We start from the raw sequence: 13,043 nt of genomic DNA on the forward strand, positions 1-13,043 counted from the left end.
GGCAGTAATATTTTATACATTTCTTATGGAAATACAAAGCACTTATTACATTTGTGTGTGTTTCACCATATTATGTAATGACTAGTATAGCGGTTATGCTCTAGAGACCTCTAGGAACACTTGAGGTGGTAGATCAAGTCGATGCCTTCCCGGGACCTGAGAAGCTTTACTGTAACAATACAATATTTCAAGTAATAGAACGGGTTAAATTTAGCTTATTTTGACTGACAATGTACAACATATTATGCCTAACTCTAGTTCATCAATCAATCAAGCAAGCTACTGTTTCTAGGCGGTCAAATTGGACAGTTGAACATTACTCCTAACTATGGCTCAGTCAAGTTAAAAACTTTGTCGTGTGAAGATATCATTTTTAAAAAAAATTTAAATAAATAATATTTAAAATGCTTGCTGTAATACATTATGCTGCTTCGTTCGAGGTAAATATTTTGAATTACAACATGAGTATTGAATTACCCTATACATTTAAAACTTTGATTAATTATACCTATTCATTGTGTCGTTTTTATTAAAAATTGTATGAATTTTATAACTTTAGCTAAAAGTACAATCTTAGAGATTTAATATTTAAAAAAAATAACAAAAAAATGTAATTATGTAAAGTATTAGCATAATTCTTGTTAAGCTTAAGATGTGCATATTAAAAATTTTCTATTTGTTTTTAGGGGTTGATACTGTTTGTTTTGGCTGTTATATTTGTTTTAGTAGCATTAGGTAACTCTTTTTTAGTAGCGAACCTTCTTTATAACTTGAAACGTGCTTCTGAAACATTTAGAAGTTTTGTTTCTCAATTCCTAATTAAGATAGTGTTCTGATTTCTTGGGGGAAGATTTCCCATTTCGTCTATGATATGAGTATCACCTCGAGAGAGATTATTTAGTCCTATGACACGTATATAAATTTTTTGTCTTATGTGGATATGATTTACTTGTAATATTCTCCTCTTTCTTTCTGTATGACCCTGAACATCGTAACTCACATTGTCCTGTTGACCATACCACACTTTAGCTACATCGCTACTTCATTATTTTTGTGAATTTTTTAAAAATATTGTGTATGTTTCTTTTGTTTTCTTTATTGGCAACATGTATAACAAATAGTAATAAGAAACAGTATAGTTATTTATTGCATCGTTTTACAGACTGCTTTAAACAGAGTTTTGTAGGTCTTGAGTATTATATGCAGGCCCGTAAAATAAAGGTACTAAGAAAGAGAGGGAATGTCTGATTGAGCCAATAGGAGAATCGCATCGGAATTTACATTGGACCTCATTGGTTGAAATTGTGTACACATTTTGCTACGAAGGCATGTTTTTTTTCATTTCATACATACATAAAAGTCAGCTGTAAACAGTATATTAACTTAGTAGAAAGCTTTGCGGAATCAGAATTAATTGCCCAAAAATTTCGTTTAAATTTTAAAGCTTAGTAACGAGGTGGATTCTTAAAAAAAAGTTAGGCTGGCTACTCGCTGGTGAGGCAAAATTATTTTTGTGAAAAATCCTCCAAAATCGATTTAAAAAATTTACAAAAATTAAATAAAATCTTAAAGGGTTATTAACATATGATTTTGTTTAATTTTTGTAGATTTTTAATGTGCTTTTGGATGATTTTTCACAAAAATAATTTTGCCTCACTATCGAGTAGCGAGTCTATAATTTCTTAAGAATCCACATCAGCTTGAGTCGAAAGTAAACAATACTTTTGTCTGCTAGAAATGTTCCTTCTTAGATCTGACGAAAAAAGGGTTCAGAATATGCTTCTATTCTTCTATTTCTATTGCCCGTAACAACAAACATGGCTGGATCATATGATTTTTATTTACTATTTGTGAATAATTGCTTACAAATCTATACGATACATTGTTTCTCAGTATGGCTCATAACCGGTTCTAATTCAGCGGCTATGTTTTCAAAGCCTTGCTGGAAAACACCAAATTTGTCTCAATAATGCAAACCATTTTCCTTCTCATTTTACACCACAATAAGATTTCGTGATTTTAGTTTATCCAGGGAAAAGGGAATGTGATTCTGACAAACAAGTCTAAAGAAAAATTTCCCCACAACCTCCACCCCCCTTTCCTACCCTTCTTACCCACCCCTTTTCAGTTACATAAAAATAAGAATTATCCCCCACCTGACTTCCAAAGGTTTCGTGATTTTTTTGTAGAATTGATTGTTAAAATAGCTAGGCCGAAGTTTACAGAAATATTTTAAGTAGCGTGGAAACTATTTGGTTTATTTAAAAAATATAAGATAAAGTCTGTTTCAAATTTCCTTAAAATGGCACATGGTCCACAGGGTAGAGACATACAGTTATTTAACCCCTTCCATCTCTTTTATTTTACTTTAATTTTATAATAACTGCATTGAAAAAATTTGACATTGCGGTGAGGGATTATTGGGGCTCTTCATTAATTTGAAACCTTATTTAAAAAGATAAAACATGGTGATGCCTAGCCCCTGCGGGGCTGATACCTGCGTTGTCCTAAAACCACTTGTAATAATATCCCTAAATCGTTATTTTTTATTTTTTGTGGTCTACTAGACACTTTTGGTGAATATTTTTAAAAACTTTAGAAAAAACCATTAAACACAGAAAAATTTAAATTGTTGTTCTATTTCTGTTATTTTCATTGTTTTTATTGAATATTATATTGACAATTAAGGAAAAATAAATTTTGAAAATGATGTTTTGTATATTCATATCTTTTTATGTTTCTGTTAAATGTTTGCCATTATCCTTTTCGAAATCTTATTCTTAAATTTTTCAATTTTTTAACTCCCCCACCATCCCCCTCCAACAAAATAATATGTTATGGCGTTATCCTCTTAGACAATTTTTTTTCAACTTTTTTCAATTTTGTACCATCCTTCCCTCCCCCCCGACTACCGACGAGCAACTATTTTAGGTTAGATTAAGTTTTAGGCTAGGGAGCCGAGCGCTGCGGCTAGGCAGGCAAGGGGACCGAGCGCTGCGGCCAGAGTTCATAGTTCGCTGTCGAAAAAATTGAAAAAAAAATTTCTAAGAGGATAATACCTATTTTTTTACAACAAGGTTAGGTTATATGGCTAGGGGACCGAGCGCCCACGGCTAGGTAGGCCAGGGGACCGAGCACTGCGGCCATGGTCATAAAACAATTCCTCAGAAGATAATACCAAATGCTTCACTTTTTGTTTATTAATCTGTCTTAAAATGCAAAGCTTTCTAAAATTAGGGTTGCTACGTACTAGCGTTAATTAATGCTCATTAGTAAATTAAATCCACACAAAAAAATAACCGTCTATTTTTGACGGACGAACAGACTAAGAAAAAACAAGTGAGTTGGCGTTTCCCCCTCCCTTTCCCCTAAGTGTAGATATTATTAATTAGTTTTGGAAAGATTCGGGTACTTATAGAGATAAGTCTGGTAAAAATGGCAGAAACATATTCATATTCCTTTATACCTGTCTAGAGGCTACGCCCCCTTGAGGTCTCTAGGGGCATTTGTTGTCCTAGGAATCAGTATTCCAAAAATCATATCAATCGGATGATTTTATCACATAAAAATTTGTCGTTAAATAGTTTAAAATCATCTTTTTTAAAAAAAGAACTACGGACATTCTGGTAAGGATTATAGAGTTGCTACGCTTTCTAAATCCTACCCAACTACTACAGGAATCACCATGCCAAGTTTGAAATCGAGAGGACAATTCTAACATGCCTAAATTAAGAAGAAGAGCTAACTGTTACGGACTGACGGACGGACAGACCCTTTTATAGAAAAGCTTCGCTTTTAAAAAGAAAACTGATACTGTATGGTACGCAAGGCATACAAAAATGCGAGCGCTTTATGTTATGCCCAGCAGAAGGGTACTAAGCTATTGTACGATTTGAAAGACTTAGTTTTTTTAAATAGATATGAATCATCATATCATCATATTATGAATTTTCTTGAAAAAGAAAACTGTTACTGTATGGTACGCAAGGCATACAGAAATGCGTGAACTGTTTAAATTAAGCGTTACAGAAGGGTATAAAACTAGATGATCCAATGTAAAAGACCTAGTTTTTAAAAGACCTCTGGAAAGATATGGTGAGGAAAGGTATTTTTTTAAGCTGGGCTGGATCTTTAAATCATTTTAGTGGTGAGCCAGATCGGGGTGAGCCGAATTTCAGAAAAGCACAGCGCGGCATTTCATAAAATGCTATGCTCTTATTGGTGGAAAGTTGGCTCACCATTAATATGATTTAAAGATCCAGCTCTGAACAAAACAGACGGATCAACTAACATTGACAAACTACACTTTTGATATCCAAGAAATGAAATATTATTGTAAAATGCAAACAAAAACTTGATGTGAATATATTATTATTAGATAAAGGCTTACTAAATATTCAATGTTACAAGTCTTAGTATACAAAGTGCCTAATTGTCCTAGGATTCGCCTTTTATTAAAATCATTGTAACAAGGGGACAACTATAGCATACAAAAATACATAAAACATATTTGGAAAGGTTTCGCATTCTATTTATTTTTCTCTCTTTTGTTTCATTTTTATGAGAACTGAACATCTTACTTTGTTTGTTTGTTCTTTCTATGATTTTTTGTGCTTCACTACTTATGGATGTTGTCATTCTTGTCTTATAACTTAATTCAACACAGAATACGGTTTACAAACATTCTTATTTGTCTGGTTATAAAAATAGAAAAACTTTGCTTATAATATTGTACCTTGTTGTCCTAGTGATCATTATTCCAAAAAAAATGATCAATAGAATAAATATAATAATACAAAAATTTCAGTTTAGAATGAGTGAATTGAATTTTGAGACTGTAAAAGCTATATGGCTGAGACTATAAAGGTACACCATAAAATTTATTTTTTAGTACGGATTTGAAAACGGTGAATATCCGCAGTATTAAAACCGGTTCTCCATACTGAATAATCGTGTATGCATCGTGTTTCTGACTGTCTTCCACTTATAATAATCAAAATTAAATTAAAATAATGCAAGGTTGGTTAGCCAGGGGGAGGGGGGTTATCACACCCCATTAAGTGATATCGTTCTTAGAAAAATATTATGCCTTTAAGTATCTCAAGGGGAAAGAAAATTGACGACAAATTAATGTACACCCTCAAAAATTTAATTAAAATTGTTAATTGAAAAGTTCATCAATATTTGATAAAATTACTCAAAACTTTTAAGCCCACGAATGATATAATGAATTATAAAACTGTAAAATTGAAGATCAAATCCTTGGCAGCTTTAGTTATATTCACAAATTTTTAGCAATTATAATTTTCAAGAATGAATTGCCAACGACTGACAGAGTAGCAGACCACGCAGTCTTTGTTATTCAAGCACAAATGAGGTTATTTTTATTTTTATTTGACTGTAGGAGCTTCGCCCCTAGCCTTCATATTCAATATTTTTTCCCTCATTGTGGCAAACTAAAAACATGGATGACAACATCCATAGAAGCGAAGCACTGAAACAGTAGAACAAACAGACATTAACACTTATAAAGTGTCAGAACTGAATAATCAGAATATAAATGTATAAGAGTCGAAGCAAAATTGTGAGTAAATTTGTTGAAAAACTGCTTGATGCAGGGTAATTTTTATGGACATATTTACATTTTTAGGAATTGATTATTGCTTCGCTTATAACATTATACTTTGTTGTCCCATGAATCAACATATCAAAAATCAGATCAATCGGATGATAAGATCACATAAAAATTTGTTGTTAAAAAAGTAAGAAAATCAACATGTTTAAAATGGACGTATGGACATTCTTGTAATATTTACAGAGTTGCTACGCTTTTCAAATCGTACCTAACTACTAAAGGAATCACCATGCAAAGTCGATAGGGCAATTCTAACATGTCAAAATTAACGAAAAGGGCTATCCGTGTGTGACGGACGGTCGGACGTACGGAGCGACCCTTATTATAGAAATGCTTCGCTTTTAACAAAGTGAGTGTGACTAAATGCTGATCAGTTATCTGTAAAAGTAAAAGAATAGAGGGGGAAGGGTGTTAATAACTGGATGTCCGTTGACCATGTGCCGAATTTCCATTGGGTCTTTGAATATCAGCCAATAGGATCTTAAATATTTACACAGCCAAGTCGCTACAACATAGGAAAAGGTCCCCTAAACAGGGGCCAAGTAGTTTTCTGGCTTATTCATCTATACTTATTACAATTATTGCTTTATGTAATTCCTAGGTTATTTTTTCTTTTTAAAACTAAAATTTAAAATGGTAAGGGGCGTTCGCTTCTTTACCCCTCCCCTCCTTCAAGTGATGCTTAGTGTTGCTGAATTCAGTGAGTTTGCGTTGGTTCTTGAAAGTTTCAAGTCAAGGATACTGGCATTAGAGCCTCAGGTAGAGTATTTAACAATTGAGAGGGGGGAGGGGTGGGAAGGTTTATTTCTAATTTTACAAGAAAAAGTAAAAAAAAAACATATTTAGGGGGGAGGATTTCTTTTGTAGGGGACGGGGACTGGGAGTGGTCTACCATCTTCCCATTTTTTAGTTGTAGTTTTATATAAGAATTTTTTTGAGGGGGGGATTTTTTTTTCTAGGGGCGATTTCTCTTGGAAGGGTGGTGGTATGGTCCCCAAAAATAGTTGTAAACCTTCCCAGAACCTATAAAAAACTACCTTGTAAAGGAAAACGATATCGTTTTAGCTGTCAGAGAGATTCCTTGGTACACACAGAGAGACAGATGGACGGGCACACAGATATCCTTTTGCTTTATTATAAGGACTAGCGGCAACGCCCCTAGAGGCCTCTAGTGGCACTTTTAATGTTTTTTTTTTATTTAAATTATCTAATTAGAGAAATAATTGGTTTATGTTTTCTTCAAGTCTCTTTTTCGGGAGGGGTAATTTTTTTTCTGGGGGCGATTTCTCTTGGGAGGGTGGTGGTACCCTCCCCCAAAATAGTTATAAACCTTCCCGGGACATATGAGAAGCTACCCTGTTAAGGATAACCCGATCGGTTCAGCGGTTAGCGAGATCCTTCGGTACAAACACACAGACAAACACATATATATCCTTTTGCTGTATTATGAGGATAAGCAAGTTGATATAGCCAGAAATGAAATAATCTCTTTTCTCGTATTCATTTGAATCCGGTGGATAGGAACCGGTTCTCATGAATACGAAAAAACTATGTCTAGCATCGTATTATATCCAGTTTTCTACGAATATAGAAATGTACAACCATAAGATTAAAACTAGTTTTTTTAGCCGGTGCCTTCGGCACCACGGGGCTAAAAAAACTAGTTTTAATCTTATAATTGTACATTCTATATCCGCGGAAAGCCGTTTATAATACGATACGAGAAATAACTATTCTCGTATTCATTCGAATCCGGTAGATAGGAACCGGTTCTCATCCATACAAAAAAAACTATGTCTAGTATCGTATTATTTCCAGCTTTCTACGAATAAGCCACAAAGGCACAACCCAAAAAACTGGCTTTAATCTTGTGATTGTACATTCTATATCCGCGGAAAGCTGTTTATAATACGATGTGAGAAATAACTATTATTTTTTATCTATCCCTCACTAATAGTACCCTTTTGTACTTTTAAAGAGGGGAGGGGGGGGGGTTAAAATGGTTCTTGATGCACGTAGAAAACTTTTGTTTATCTTAGGGGTAAAATTTACATAAGGGAGGGGTTAATTTCTTCCCTCCTTTATTTATATACTAGCGGCTACGCCCCTAGAGGCCTCTAGGGACACTTGAGGGGAGTCGAATATATAACCCAATTTTATTATTTTAGATTTTAAAAGAAAAATTAAAAAAAAAAATTTGGGGGGAAATTTTTTTTTTGTGGGGGGAGGCGGATGTCCCCCCCCGCCATTTTTTATTTTAATTATAAAAAAAAATTAAAAGTTTTTTTTTTTTTTTGGGGGGGGGAATTTTTTCTAGGGGTGATTTCTCTTGGGAGGGTGGTGGTACCCTCTCCCAAAATAGTTATAAACCTTCCCGGGACCTATGAGAAGCTACCCTGTTAAGAAGAACCCGATCGGTTCAGTGGTTAGCGAGATCCTTCGGTACAAACACGCAAACACACAAACACACAGACAAACACACAAACACACAGACATCCTGTTACTTTAATATAAGGATTTTTTGGGATTAAGACCCATATTTAGGATGTTGGCCCTGAGAGACATGAAATCCGGGACAACAAAACTATTATTTGTTATTATTGAAATTGAATTTAATACATGATTTTTCAGTATGGATCAGAACCGGTAGAAATCCAGCGGCAATTAAACAGTTTTAAAGTCATACTGAAAGGAATACTTATTTAGCGAATCGTATTAAAAACAGCTTTCTGTGGATATTAAACTGAAAACATGTGAGATTAAAACAAGCGATGTTAAGTTTAAGATTTTTATTTTATTATTATTATTTTATTGTCTGAAATGTGAAATGCAATGCTATACATGTTTTTTTTTAAGGTTGGTTGTAATTTGGAGCAAACTTTGTCTAACCTGACTCTCTATGAAACAGAATGGAACCAATTCAAAGCTCGGGTAACAAATAGTTTTTGTTAAAATCAATTCCAAGATATCCGTTGGCTGTGAGAAAGATCCAATCCTTTCCAAACAGGTTTACATCAATATTGATCTAGCGAATGACGTAAACAAGTAAGAACTTGTAGAAAAGGAATTGAATGGAAACATTATATCTCTCTGAGTCTCTACTAGGAATTAGGAAGTCAAATTCTTGGTTATCCCAAAGTAGATCTGATTTTCTTGCAAATCTTGAAATATAATTCAGGTTCAGTTTGTATGAACGTCCGTAAAGGATAACCTAGACCTGCTTTAATTGTCCTAATAATTTAATTTACATTCTTTTTATAACAACTAGCGGCTTCGCCCCTAGCCTCTAGGGGCTTTGCCTCAGGAGGTAGTTTTTAAAAAAATTAAAAAATGAAAATTCTGGTGCTGCTGCCAATAATTTATGTGAAGTAGTTTCTCCAGAATTTTTTTTTTTTGGGAGGGTATTTTCATTTTTGGGGGGGGGTTGGGGTTGTAACACCCCCCAAGAAAAAAGCTTAAAACCATCACAGGACCAATAGGTATATACCATGAAGAGTAGAATCCAATCGGTTCAGTAGTTACCGAGATCTTAAGGGACAGACAGACGGACGGACAGACATCATTCTATTTTGTATTATAGATAAGTTAAATTTAGTATTTTTGTTTGGGCCTGGATACACTTTTAAGGCACATTTTCTGTTTAAGTGAATGAGATGTTTTAAGAATTATTTCTAGATAAAAACAAATTTATATTTAAATTTATCATTTTGTTTAGTTTGGACATGTAGACGCAGCTTGAGATTTTCATCATCAAGACGACCTTTTCCGCATCAAAGAAATGTTAAAAATCTAGCTGCCTACAAATACACTTCCTTATAAACCTTATATTATTTTTTTACATTTAATATGTTTTGGATATTACTAATGTTAATTGTCAATGTATAGTTATTTTAAACATTTGTAATGTCAGAATATAAAAACAATAAATAAAACATATCACATTTAGTTGTTCTTTTTTATCCAATTTATATTTGGAATATTAATACCTATGCATACTTTTGATAAACAAAAATGACAACATCTGTAAGCACCCAAATGAAATAGTTCAATGAAAAAATCTAGAAATAAAAGAAGGATAGACAAAAGTGCAGGGAGTAAGGGAGGGGACAATGGGCAATTAATTCAATTTAAGAGTTTTTGAAGAAAGGCCATGAAAACCAGAATAATCCCGAAAATATGGTGGAAATTGTAAAGTGATTGTTGATTAAATCTAGAAAACCATAAACTAAGAAAAAAGTTCCAAGAAAAAAAGCAATCATTTGAAAATTAGATTACCAGTATTACAGCCTGACATAACCATTCTGTAATTAATTACTAGAAAAAGCTCCTTGGAACTCTATAGATGAAAGGGAAAGAGAAAAGAGATTTGGGGGCAAGTGATGTGAACACGGAAAAAAGGGGCAGGCAGGTGTGTAGCTGGATGGGCAAGTATATGAACTGCACGCCTTCCTGCCCCTTTTTATCCTGTTTATTTCCCCCACCTTCCTTCTCCATTTCCCTTTCTCGTCTACTTTTAAAAAGGAGGTGGGGATGAAGGGTGTGAAATATTGTATGGGAGGGGGGCCGTGTATTTATATTTGAACTACTCTCTGTCTGCAAAACTATATATATTCAAAACTACATAGCGAGTAACGGCATTTCTTGCGCAAGTCCCCAAACTCAGTCAGAAACTGCTAAATTCTTGCACATTCCCTTTAAGCCAGTCCCCAAAGTCTAAGACTCCTAAAGATTGAATATTCGATCCATTGTCCCCTCGCTTACTCCCTGCAAAAGTGAGATATATTGCAAGAACGATGACGGGTAATACATATCTGAAAATACGCAATGACGCAAAAGAGTACAAATGATACCCAAATTCTGATCACAACTCTCACGCTTATCTAAAAATGCAACATATAATAATAGCTATTAAAACAATTTTCAAGCATAACTTTTATCTTATTAGGATAACAATTAACCCTTAATGGTCGGGGGGGGGGGGGGCGTTGAATGCCCCCCATCCGGTTTTTTCTATCTCATTTTCTGTGTGTGAAAGATAAAGAGCCCAAACTGCTTGACTTTTTAAGTGTGGGTATGAGACATAACTGAGAGTTGAAATTTTTTGAATATCTCCATCCTGGCAGGCACAGGATGCCAGCAAACCTGGCAGGGTCATCCAGGTAAAGAGCAAAAATAATTTTTTTGACCTAAACAAAGCATTTTATCTTACCAAAATACTAAAATATCCTCTAGTAGTACATCCTCATATTAAATACAGGTGTTCAAGACAATTTTAGGTCCTGCAGGTCCTGATCACTCAGGTCTCCAGAAATCTTTAAAAGGCTCCTGTGGCCGTAATTTTTGACTTAGAGACTTCAAATTTCAAACTTAAGCTTATCTTACATGTCTACATAATGTATTAAAATTTCATAAAGATCTGCCGCCGTTTTCCCACCGACCGCCGACTGCGGCGGCTGGCAGCTGCCAAGTACAGCTGCGGCCGCTGAAATTATATTTTGATATTTCAAATATAAAATTTACATAAAGATAAACATTTTCTGCTGAAAAATATTTATTCTAGCTTTAAAAATAAAAAAATTACAGCCGTTTAAAATTATAAGTAAAAAAGGACCTAAAAACAAGGTTGTTAAATAAAAGGGTGAAGGAAGCGAAAATTGACCTTGACTTACTTAAGGTCGGAAATTTATCATAACATAGAGAACTTGCACAAAATTTTTAGCCCTCTAGCTCTAATAGGAACTGAGATAATAGGGGGGGGGGGCATTAAATGCAAGGGGCCCGACTGTAAGGGGTTAAATAAGAAAAATATTTTTACCATATGAAATTCGTGATCAAACACCTAATTGAAAATAAATGCTAGACATAGCTTTTATTTTAAGAAAGACTAGGGGCAACGAACGCCCCCAAGAAGCCTCTAAGTGTTCTTAAGGTGGGATGGGGATAAGTCAACCGCCCTTCTACTTTTAAATTTGAGTTTTAATAAGAAATATTCAGAAAAAAAATTTGGGGGGGATTTTAAATTGGGAGGGTGGAGATACGCTCTTTCAAAATAGTTAAAAACCTTCCCTGTACCTTAAAAAAAAGCTTAATTGCAAAGAAAAACCAAACAGATGTCATTTTTTAACAATTTTATAAAAAAAAAACATTGGCGCACTTGTATAAACACCAGAATTATAGGTTTGATGGGGGAAGGAAAAAAAGAGAGGGGGGCGAGAGGGGGGAGAACAAGTTTTAAGAATTCTGAAAATAGTTATGATCACCATCTTCTACTATCTGCAAGAACGTACAAGCTTTTTATTTTGAGGTGGGTTAAATAAGGGGTTTCAAATCTGGCTCACCACTAAAATGATTTAAAGATCCAGCTCTGCATTGTATGTTAAAAATAAGTAAGGCATGTAAATGTTGTTTTTAGTATTTGTATGTAAAAAATCACTAAACCTCTCTGTATGATAAAACAAAATAAAAAAAGTTTAATAGTTTTAGTTCAAGACAGTCAAGAAAATGAAATCTAGTTACATTGTTCCATTTTTACACCTATGTATCAAAGAAAAGAAAATCTTTCTAGTGGCGTGCACAGGATATTTAAAGGTGCCCTACAAATACTGTAACTTTGCTTTTATAACATAAACTAAGAAGGATAAAAAAATAAGAAACAAGTACATAAACTTTTAAAGGATTATGTTTAAAAAGGGGCTGTTTTCCTTCCACCCTTTTATGGCAAAAGATCACTTTCCCCTTTCCCCAACTATAATAATTTTGAGAGATGGTTCATTTAGATTAAAAGTAAGATTTATATCCTAGTACAATATTCCTGTCTGAAACATTAAAGTAAAACAAAAGAGGGGGAAGGGGTTAAGTAACTGTATGTCCCATCACCGTGGACAATGTGCCGACTTTTAATTGGGTCTTTGAATAAATATTGACACAGCCAAAGCGTCACAAAAGAGCTGAAATCTATTTGTTGGCAGACGAAAAAGGTCCCCAACACTGGATCCAAGAAGTTTTATATTCATCTATACTTAATAAATTTGAAACATATAAATGTGAAATATATTTATTTATTGTGCAAATCTTCCAATATTTTCTTATCCTAAATATTTCGATGTTTCTGCCATGTAACCAATATATTCTTCCCTTTAGTTACATAAAATCATTATCTTATATAACTTAAAGTTTCAGGTCTGGCTGCGACTGTTTTGGGCCAACTATATCAATTAACTAGCGGCTTCGCCCCTAGCCTCTAGATAATAAAAAAAGTTAAGGTGAAATTTGTAAAAAAAAATAAAAAGGACCAAGGAAGTCTCCTGCAAAAAAAAATAGGGGGTGTTTTTTTAGTTTTTTGGGGGATAGGGGGTGTCCCACCTCCCAAGAAAATAGCCTAAAACCACCACAGGACCAGTAGGTATAT

The 13,043-nt window shown here is 34.0% G+C and overlaps 1 long non-coding RNA gene across 1 annotated transcript; it reads left to right on the forward strand.

Moving 5' to 3' along the window:
- The first annotated feature begins 5,306 nt into the window (after nt 1-5,306).
- On the forward strand, nt 5,307-9,576 carry LOC145327887 (uncharacterized). The gene is made up of 3 exons (XR_013882271.1): nt 5,307-5,377; nt 8,492-8,566; nt 9,351-9,576. It is a non-coding gene; the product is annotated as an uncharacterized LOC145327887 (long non-coding RNA).
- Nucleotides 9,577-13,043: the final 3,467 nt, after the last annotated feature.

This window comes from Acartia tonsa, chromosome 9, assembly GCF_053477335.1.
Source record: "Acartia tonsa isolate MP-2025a chromosome 9, ASM5347733v1, whole genome shotgun sequence".
Taxonomy (NCBI): Eukaryota; Metazoa; Arthropoda; class Copepoda; order Calanoida; family Acartiidae; genus Acartia; species Acartia tonsa.